Source organism: Barbus barbus, assembly GCF_936440315.1.
Source record: "Barbus barbus genome assembly, chromosome: 3".
Lineage (NCBI taxonomy): Eukaryota > Metazoa > Chordata > Actinopteri > Cypriniformes > Cyprinidae > Barbus > Barbus barbus.
The window spans coordinates 18,292,729-18,304,679 of NC_136731.1; positions in this window are offsets into that span (position 1 = coordinate 18,292,729).

The window sequence follows — 11,951 nt, forward strand, 5'->3', positions numbered from 1 at the left end:
CAGGGGGCGCTGTAATTGATGACGGCCTGCATCTAATACAACAGATCCAAAATATGTTCTCCCATACTGCCTGTACACACATTTTTTTGTCTTGTCTGGCTTGTTTTTTCATTGACAACGGATCCGAATGGAGATTTATGGTTCAAAAATGCTCAAAGACACCAATTTTTTTGGGCCTTGAACCCATTTTTTATGCACCAATTTAAAGGAGACCCGCAGAGATGTCTGATGGTAACCTCTTGCTTCTTTACATAACAATAATGCATCTGTTTACCAAGCAAACGGTTGTGTCTAAAAAGTAGCACACTTTGTTTGAACAGCCTTGTGAGATTTTACAGGCCAATGACATCTGATGTACAAGCCACCTTGGGAGTATAAAAGAGTGTGAAATGTTCAACAGAACTGCTTGCAAATAGAATGGCAGTGTTGCGAGAGGCAGAGAAGGATAACTGAACTCAGAAGGAGGAGGCAACACACTCGTAATGGTACAAAGCGTTCCTTTCTAAACACCAGATCACATTATAGCCATTGCAGTAAATGTTACGGCAGTTGGGTCTGTAATGAACTATAAAGAAAGGATGAAAAAAGAAAGAAACAAGTAGCTCTCTCTCTTTATATCCTCACCAGCTTAATTTTGGAGATAATTTCTACTTGTGGACCAACTCCAGGGACAGCAGTTCCAAAAATATGACAACAATTACAGTTACAGCATGTTCCTGGATGGCTATTTTCAACCATTGAATTAATGCGAGGATGTATCAACATGCTCTCTTGGGTCAGCATCGAGTCAAACTATCCTGAGCTACAGTGATGCTTCATTCTGTTTCGGTGGCAATGGCTCCAGGGTGTTATTGGGTTTCAGGGGCAAACCCTGGAGGACAGACACGGCTGTCAGACTCTCCTGGCACAGAGAAGTCAAGCGATGCCATGGAGCCACTTTGTCGGCTGGGAGGTCATGAAGACTGTCTTTGAGGATTGCCGGAAAAGAGCAGAGCAGATTTAGCTTTTGACAAAACCACAGCGACAAAATCTCTGGCTGGATCAGCTTAAACCCTGATTGAGATGAGGACTATCGTCCAGGAATAAACTTTGACATTAACTCAATAAAGCACTGGATTGGTCAATCAACTACTTAATTCCACAGGTTAAGGACTATAAAGTGAAATCAAAATAGGTTGAGTGCATTCACATCTATTACAAAGAAACACAAGGTGTAAATATCTACTTTCGAATTCCTTCGGTGTGAAGAATCGTTTCCAGTGGTTATTTTAAACCACCTAAATAAGCTGAAGGACTGTTGTTTCTGATTTCTTCCTAAAACGAAAGCGTTCTACCTATGATGTGAATGCCACCGGGTAGCATTTTATCTTTAGCAATACATGATGTACTTTTTACTGTTTATGTACTATTTGCAATGTCGTCTTTTTTGTACCGTAAGCGTAATTGGAATCAAAGTCGAGCCTGCCGCAGTTGACAAGCATTTGACGGAGATGAAGTGCTTCCGAATTTTAACACCCTTCTCACCTTCCTTACTAACTTAAAAGATGTCTTGCCATATTTGAAGCTTGCGCTATATGTATAAGCCTATAATTTTGAAAAGACGTATTATAACCAATGCTTGAATGACATGTTAGTTACCAGTCCAGAGACATGTAATATGTATATTGGAAAATCACATTGTTCCCATTTGTTTGGTGGCTCTATTCGTTTGGTGGTATGTTTGGCCAATCTAATCTTATGCACTATTCTAAGCTGTACCTTTTGTGTATGCATAATTTGGATGAATTCTACTAAGGGCTTTAAAAGAGGTATGTGCTCTTAATAGGAGTTGCCCATGTTCAAAATGGAAAGGGATAGTTTTTCCCAATGCAATGACAGGGAGTACAGTTGCTTGTGTCAGAGCGGACAAAGTTTACTAGGGTAAACTGGTTGTGAAAGTGATGCTTTGTCCTGCGATCAAAATTTTAGGCTTTTTTTTTTGCCATAACACTCTGTGTGTGTGTTTGTGTATAATTCTCCATCGCAAAGCAGAAATGATGTTCCCTCTTTGAGAAAACGGGACCTTTCTTGTTTGAACCATGAAAAGATATGCAAAAACGTGTTAAGGACATGAGAGCTCATTACAGAAGTGAAAAACTCTAAGTTTGAACTTACCAGCATTAAAGGAAATCCAAAGCCAGTTACAGCAATTGCAGGTTGATCCTAATTAAAAGCCACTGGTTGCATCATTGATAAAGAGAATGACAGGAAGACTAATTAGGTTTGTCTGTTGACAAGGCCAGTTTTTTTACAGCAGTGAGAAATATCTCCTGTCATGTTTCTTGTGTTTTACATGTTTACTGATTATATCCGCCTGTTTATTCATACATCAGGGTTAAAAGAGCAAACAGTTAAATATATAAATATTGTGTAAAAATGTATATATATGATGTGAATATAAAGCAGCATTAGTTCACAGCCTTTCACAAATACAATCACAAACTAAAGCTGAGGATTTGACACAGTAAACATTGTTTTGTGTAACTTTCCCAAAGGCTTTCCAAGATGCAGCCAGCTCACCCCGTGTCCTAACTAGGTGCGATGCGACACATTTCCAAGTAATTTATTTGTCCAAAATGACATGCAAACATAAAAGTGACAGTTTGGTTTCTGGAAGTATTATTTCCCAATGGTATCTAAACAAAGTGTGGAAATAAACAACCGGCTCAGCGATAAATCATTCAATCAACATTTAATTTGAAGCAAAAAAAAAAGAAAAGAAAGTATTTTAAATTTAAAAATGGGGGAAAAGAGTCTAGACTTTCTTTTGAAGCAATTAAGGTTTCATTTCAAGAAGCATTGCAAATGATGTAATAAAACGAGCAATCAGCAAACAGCATGCATAAAACTTTAATTATATCATTAGCAGGGCTTTGTGGGATCACTGGGCATTTTACTTCCTGTTGCGCTCTAGCAGGATTTTGGACCAGTAAGCAAGAAACTGTGGGCTACCCAAAACTGCCTGGTTTAGGACAGAGTTGTTCACTAAATAGCCCGCTGCACTCTTTTCATTCCTTTTATACACAGCTCTCTGTCATCAGCATTCACTCTCCCTCTTTTCCACTCATCGTATCCTCTTCCTCTGACTCTTCAAGGCTCAATGGACGTCCACACTGACTGTGATTAAACTGTTGAAGGTCACAGAGTCTATCCTTTCTGCATTCTTAATGCTAGTGGCCACATTACATGGTTTATTTGCATAAAATTGACCTTTACCTTACCTTAACTTTGTTGCATCAGTAGCTGTTGTCACTTGTGCCACCCATAAATTGGCAACTCTTGATAAAAAGGAAAAGACACTGTCAGTGTGTACATCCAGACACTTTTTATCTTCGTTATCTTGAAACTGACTTAAATATACACACAGGGCCTGTAGAGGGGTGTAAGAAGTACTGAAAAATTATACTTTAGAATGGGTCATTTTAAAATATATTAATAATAAACAGTTACTTTAAATTGCAATTATATTTTACAATATTACAGTTTTTTTTTTACTGCATTTTTAATCAAACAAATGCAGTGTTGGAGATCAAAAGAGACTAAAACAACAACAACAACAAAATTGTTACCTTTGAAGAGTAGTGCAATTGTACTTAAAATATGTTTTCTTAGCTTTTGAAATAGATGAAATGAGACTTCATTGTTAAAGTAACTTTGATGCAAAGCAACCTATTTATCTGCAGTTGTCCTCAATATCCCAAATATACAAGACTCTAGGACACATCAGATGCTAAACTAAAATCAATATGCTGAAACGCAAACTGTGCATTGTGCAGATTAAACGTGCTGAGTCAAATTCATCTTCATCAGTGGTTATAATATAGACACATGTTATGGTGACTTGTGAGACATCTCTTTACAAGTATAAATGACCATAGATTGATCAATTACTGTACATTTTACATTGAAATTGATTTTATTGATTGTCTCTTGAGATTCTCTGACCACAATATGCCTTTTTAGATCAATTAAGCAGACAAAATTATACATTCTCAATACAAGGACATATAAATGGAGATGATGACTAATTAAAATATACTTTACACGCAGTACTTTGAATACCTGAGTGAAACTGTAACAGTACATTTCCAGAACACTACTTTTGTGATACAGCACACAAAATATTTCAATAATTTATACCCTTGCCTACAGGAACCCTTGAAGAAACGGATTTTTAAACCTCAACTACTGCACCATGGCTGACAATTTCATTGATTATAAGCTAGTTTTGTCACGTCACTCGCTCGCAGTGTGTACCTGATATTACTGTAGTCTCTCTCTTTCTCTCCTTGCTTTCTCTCTCTCTGTCACTGTCTTTTTTTCCTCCATTTCTCTCCCTCTCTATCTCGTAGGGACAGTGGGAGGCGTAAGTCTTAGCTGTCAGTGATATCTAAGTTAATATGGGTCTCCTGAGGCTGGGGAGAGAGAGAAATGGAGGATAATACAGTACATGATGATGAAGAACTGTGGGTAGAGAGAGGAAATCTGTCATCCTATCTCGGCTCTCGTTTCCATGCACTTCATTGCTTTTGCTTGTCTAATGCCCCATTTCCATATCTGCCATGCTTTTTTCCCCCCTTTAAGTCTGGTTGCACTTTGAGGAGACACTGAATAATTCAGAGAAATAAAATTTACAGAACGGTGACAGAGGGAGACAGTCAGGGAAACATAGCTGTAGAAAGCACGTGAAAGACTAGAGATTCAAATGCCAAACCGAAACTCACCTGTTTGAGAAGAACCACAGTTTTTAGTTGTGTAAGAGTGTAAGTTGTACATTTTAAAATACATTTATGTCTAGGAAGGTTTGGTTTGACTCTAAAGGAGAATCCTCAGCTCAAATCATTTGCATGTTTTCTGCACTATATCGACATATTCTCTGTTAAATCAGGAAGTTGAGGTTGGACACACTAAAATCTCATTCTTACTCTTTAAAAAAAATACATCCAAAATAAATAAAACATGATTTACAACTCACTAGTTTGGTTTTAGGGGATATTTTCATCCTACAGATCTGATTGGACAAAAATCTGTTTAGTTCAGGATGAGTCATCAATATTTGGTATCCTTTTTTTTTTTTTTTTTGAATATACCAGAAGATAATTTGGCAATTTTTAGGATTAACCACTAGCAGATAGTTAAAAAAAAAAAAAAAATTGACACAGATCCCATAAATCAACTTAAATAAAATAAATATAATGCTCTTGCGATGGGATAAACGTTACACCAGTATTGTAAAAGTATAAACACTAAAGCTAAAGGTTATTTGTGTTAACATGTCACTAATTTAATAACTTTCCTTACTAACCTTGTCTATATATCCAATTATATCCACATTTTCCTGTCACGAGCTGTCAATATACTTGTTTTGAGCTGGAATATTCCTTTTAATATTAACAGAACATTGACTATTCGGATCATCTAATAATAAAATCTACAATTCCCATGCTTCAATGCAACAATTGTTGTAACTGTCATGTAGGAAGAGATCTGTAATGTTTTCTGTTAGGTCGGCATGAGAGCAACCTTATTCAATCAATTATAATTATTACTATGAAACCAATTTTTACTGTAAGGAATGAAATGACTGAACATATGGTAGAGCAAATATGATGTTCATGATGACAAGGGCAATGATGATGCTGATGATGACCATGCTGACACAACAGCAAAGAAAATGCCAATTGTTTCTACGACACTAGTTGCAATTTCTAAGGAACATATGGACACAGTCCAACTGATTTAATGGATTTTTAAGCATCTATTTATAACAGAAACATTGTTAAGTGTTCTTTGTATAAACTTGTTTAAAAAATAAAAGGCAGAGTGAAACACTCCTCTGGACTGAATCTGATTAATGATGTCAGATGGGGATCTGTCAGTCTGATCTCTGCTGTTTCTGGGGAAATCAACAATATAAAACATTCAGCATACTCATACTGCATAAAGGAGAGTTTATACTGTCAGAGAACTATATACAAAACATTGAGATATTATGTAATTGTGTGGTGATATTCACATGCCGCGAAGGAACCTGTAGACACTGTAGACTCAGACAGGAACATGGTGTCTGTCTGACATGTAAAAGTTTTTACATAAAGTTTAAAGAAACGTTAAACCAGAAATGAATCAATTCTTTAACATTATTTGTACATTCAGTATTATGAACTTACAATGATCAATTTCTATATCATTTATCAAGTTGATGTTCATTTGTAAATATGCTATTAATAACTGAACTTGTGTGTTCATAATACACTAATACCTGGAATAGGCCTATTAATAATGCATTAGTGGAAAAATTGTAATGAAACATTTTTGTGTGCATTTTTGTGTTTTTTGGTCAAATAAATGCAGCCTTGGTAGCCATAAGAGACTTAACTAATGATTTAAAGCAGCTTACAATCATTTGATAATCATTTGACTTAAGGAAATGGTGTAAAAATAGGAACTGGTGATTTTAGCCAGCTCTCTCCAGTTAAGCTTGCAATACGCATCAGATAATCCACTGGCAGACCTGTTGTTTGTAGTAGCCTGAGAAATTAATTGGTTGCAAAGAGGTAACAGCAAAGCCGTCTATCACAGCAGTTTAATTGGAGAGAAACTCGAGGAACAAAGACAACTTCACTCACTCATTCACAGTAGAGGTGCTGGAACCAGAGGGAGCCGCAACCTCCTGCACTTATTGCCCACGTTCAGCCGGCTGATTTTTTTAAATGTATCCATCCGTTGGCTGTGCAATCCTGAAATAAACCATTTCCTGTAGTTTCAGAAACCTGATATTATTTTAAACAGATAAAAGTGACCATTTTGTCAAGACAACTTGGTCTATAAAACCATATAACTCAAGCACTTACATAAATTTACCAAATCAACTCTGATGAAAACTCGTGAATATTAATTAGGCCATATGATTGGATGTTCCAGGGACAGCAACAAAGCGCTGCAGACATATTTTTGTAGGCCAACACAAAAGTTGGCATCAACCTGGTTCTCTCAACTAATACCCAGTAGGATTTTTCTATTGGCTTTTGGGTTATTGTAGAAAATAAGCTCTGTGACCAACAAAAGTTTATGATCTTTACACATTTCGTTCATGATAATCTTCAAAAAATAGCATGAATTTTGAAGCTTAAACACAATCGGCAGAAGTAAAATTCTTAGTGTAGGCTATAAATGAACTGCACCACTGTTGCATGACTTCACCACCATTAACCTTCAAAAACTCTTTCAGTCTTTATTTTAAAAACATTTTCCCGGAAGGTTTGAATAGTTTGCAAAAGTGTGATTTTCACGTTTAATGTCCCCGACAACCTCTGTAGTCCCATAAGCCACTTTTTATCCTCCACCTTTTTCAAGACAATTAAAACCTTATAAAATCACAAAGAGCTATTACTGATGTTCATGAAAATCTCTTGAGCTTTTGTTAACCACAGACCTTATTTCAGGTATTTAACCAAAAGCCCATTCAAACCCTGCTGAATAAAGCAGCATATGTTTTGAAGCATGGCAGCGGGTTTGAGCTGGTTTAATTTGGTCCTGAGCAGGAGCTAGTTGCTTAGGACCATCTTAAACCAGCTCAAACCAGCTGCCATACTTCAAAACATACCTAACCAGCATATGCTGCTTTTTCAACAGGGAAACCATTGACTTCAGGACAATGGAACCTAAAATGCTAACTCGATATAGGATTTGGCCTACAAAAATACATCATCCCTGCAACACCCTCTGTCAGAAATGATTTAATATTCATAAGCTAACACAGTCCCATCCATTATGGTTACTTAAAACTAACCTGCAACGCTGCCAATAAAATTCAATGTTTCTGCCAGTTGACATCTCTGATATGGTGTGCTTTTCTTCAGTCTTTCCTGAAGTTAAGCAATTTAATTATGTGATGAGATACTCAAAAACATCATTAGCTCTGTGGAATTCGCAGCCTAAATGAATGATTTAACCTGTCATGAATGATTTCACACCAGCATCAGCACATCAAAACATGGCAAACCCTCACCGTGTTTCCACTGACAGAGCTCTACCTGCAGATCCCAAAAGATAAAGTTTTTCTAGTGGCGTCAGATGTCTGTCATCCTTGCTTGATGTAGGCATACTTCTGAACATCTGTCTCTAACTCTGGGCCTGTAGATGGAGAAATACACATGCAATATCTGCAACAAAATACCTGCAGAACAAAACCAACACCAGTAATAAGCTCTGTGCCAAAACCTAGTGAGCTACACATCTAGACAACAATCAAGACATGAAAGCTGTTCCAAAAGCTTCTTCTTTCAGCCAAATGCTATTGTTGCATGTATCTTTTGCAAAGAAGACAATCCCACAATGCATTGCGAAGAAATCATACAAGATGACTCACGAGGTGAGAGAAGTCCTGTTTATCTGTAGCCTATTTAATCATTTAGTAACAAGAAGTATGCATAGTTAATTCTAAATGAAATATTCTAATGTTTATAACATTTGCATGCAGTATACTGTAATTGTGTCCCAATTCAAAGGCCATAAAGGTCGAACCGACCATTGTTAAATGGGACAGTCTAGCTTATGGAGGATTGTTCTTATCACCTATCAACTGGGACAGCTGCCCTTGACAAGTGGCAGCAACGTTTCTACTGGACTTTAAAAAAAAAAACTATAGACCTTGCAGCACTATCTCTACAAACTCTATAAAAAGTAAATCCACTTCAACAGCTAATTACTGTTGCCATAGATGCCATAGAACTACACACAGTTACGCAAAAACGAGTTCAAAGATAAAATTCTAAAGACGTCAGTGCACTTGTTTCTCTGACACATAAACATTTTCATACAACAGTCTGAAAACAAAACAGGGTTCACAACGTGTGTAAATATGTTCACCTTGATCTATTTATGTACATAATAAAAAGTATAAACTACCTATAGAATTGCATATAATATATTAATATTCAAACCACTTATATATATATATATATATATATACAGTATCTCACAGAAGTGAGAACACCCCTCACATATTTGTAAATATTTTATTATATCTTTTCATGTGACAACACTGAAGAAATGACACTTTGCTACAATGTAAAGTAGTGAGTGTACAGCTTGTATAACAGTGTAAATTTGCTGTCCCCTCAAAATAACTCAACACACAACCATTAATGTCTAAACCGCTGGCCACAAAAGTGAGTACACCCCTAAGTGAAAATGTCCAAATTGGGCCCAAAGCGTCAATATTTTGTGTGGCCACCATTATTTTCCAACACTGCCTTAACCCTCTTGGGCATGGAGTTCACCAGAGCTTCACAGGTTGCCACTGGAGTCCTCTTCCCCTCTTCCATGACGACATCACGGAGCTGGTGGATGTTAGAGACCTTGCGCTCCTCCACCATCCGTTTGAGGATGCCCCACAGATGCTCAGTAGGGTTAATCCATTTGTTGTATCCTTTATAGCTTGGGAAACGAAGGAGGCATTTCGAGGCCATGCACATTTGAAGGAGTCTTTGAATTGGGACAGTCTTTGTTGCGCTGATGCATTCAGCCTTTGAAAACAGCCTTAGAAGGATGCAGCCTTTGAACTGGGACGCAGCTTAAGTATTTTTAGAATATCATACTATTACTGTAGCTTAGCAAGACGTTAACATCAAACATAGTCTATTATGAACTTGGGGTGAAAAGGATTATTTGTGCAGTATGCAGAGTTATTGCTTGTGTTTTCCGTAACAAGTATACTCCCTTGGACGTTTGCTGCATACAGTGCCCTCCATAAGTATTGGAAAAGTAAAGACAACATTGCTCTGTTGGTTGTGGAGTCAAGACATTTTCAAATATGATTAAAAGATGAATATGAGACAAAACTACAGAATGTCACATTGTATTATTAGCCGTTTCAACACATAGATGTTTTACCAAATAAAAAGAACAGCACTTTTAGAGTTCATCCCACTCATTGATGTGAGCATAAGTATTGGGACAGTTGAACATAAGGCAGATATAAAAGATTAAAAGCTATTATTTAGTTGCAGATCCCTTGCACACAATCACAGCAGTGAGTCTGTGACCCATAGACATCACCAGACTCTTGGTCTCATCCTTTGAAATACTTTTCCCAGCCTTTAATGAAGCCAATTCCAATTGTTGCTTGTTTTGGGGAGTTTCTGCCTTTACTCTCCTCTCCAGCTGGTGAAATTCATGCTCAATCAGATTTAAATCTGGAGATTGACTTGGGCAATCTAAGACTTTCCATTTCTTTGCCCTTATAAATTCCTTGACTGAACTGGCAGGGTGTTTTGGGTCATTATCCGGATGCAATATGAAGCACTTCCCAATGAATCTGGTGGCATTTTCTTGAATATTGGTAGGTAAGATGGTTTTGTACCCTTCCAAATTAATTCTGCTACTGTCATCATACATTAAGTCATCAGTAAAGTTGAGAGGGCCTGTTCCAGAGACAGCCATGCATGGCCATGCCACGACACCACATCCACCATGCTTTACAGATGAGGCTGTATGGTTGGGATCATTTGCAGTTCCCTTTTTTTTCTCCACATTTTTGCTTTCCCATCACTTAGATAAAGGTTCATCTTTGTCTCATCGGTCCATAAACACAGTTCCAAAACTTTTCTGGCTCACCTATTTGCTTTTTTGCAAACTCTAATCTTGCCTTTCTATTTTTGGTGCTGGTCAGAGGTTTGCATCTCGCTGTGTAGCATCTGTATTTCTGTGTCAAAGTCTCCTGAGGACAGTAGATTGTCAGAGCATCACCCCAGCTTTCTGGAAGTTGTTGGTGATTTTACAGACACGTCTTTTAGGATTCATTTTCACAGCTTTTATGATTTGTCTGTCATCAACTACTGTTGTTTTCTCAGCCGATCAGGTGGTTGTTGGTTGCTGGTGTCGCTGGTGGTTTCCAAACTCTTGATTTCTCCATGCCCTTTGTTTTTGCTAGAGCTCTAATTGACTTCCTCTTTTCTTTTAGCATCAAAATTGCTTGCTTTTCTCTCAAAGTCAGCTCCCTCATCTTCATCCTGGTTTGTGTGTCATCATCGAATGCAAGATTCAGAATACAGAAGTAATGGATATAACTGATACGACACATTCCCTGCTTTTAATATCTGAAGAATTAATGCAACAGGACACAGCTGATCACTTAGAAAGACCTGTGCGGCAACTGTTCCAATACTTATGCTCACATCAGATAGAGGGATGAAACTCTAAAAGTGCTGAACTTATTAGCTGGTAAAATATCTGTATTGAATCACCCAGTAATAAAATGTGACATTCTGTAGTTTTGTCTCATATTCATCTTTTAATAATATTTGCAAATGTGTTTACTCCACAGCCAACAGAGCAATTTTGTCTTTACTCTTCCAATACTTTTAGAGGGCACTGTATGACCAAATTTTGGAACAGATCTGTATTTTATGGTTTGTTTACACTGTATACATACACTACTGTTCAACATTTTGTGGTTAGTCAGATTATTATTATTTTTGTTGTTGTTGAAGAAATGAATACTTTAATTCACCAAGGACACAATAAATTAACCACATTTTCTATGTTCTATTCCAAATGGTCTTTTGAACTTTCTATTGAAAGGGGCTTGATAAAATATTAAAACAGTTATTTAAAAAGTATATTTCAAAATATTACTGTTCCTGCATTTTTGATGAAATGCAGCCTTAGTGAGGACAAGAAACCCAAATTGTTGAATGGTGTAAAAAAAAGTGACTTTACGTGTTAGAGGTGAAGTGTGTGTTTATGTGATAAATGAACATCTGAAATGGGGCCTGACTCTCTCACACTGGAGCCAGATGGGACTTAAACACACTGAGAGAGACAGAGATGATGAAATAATCAGGAGGCATTGCCAAAAGAAAAGGAGAAAAACAGAGTGCTGAAAAAATTGATTTTTTATAAATAGA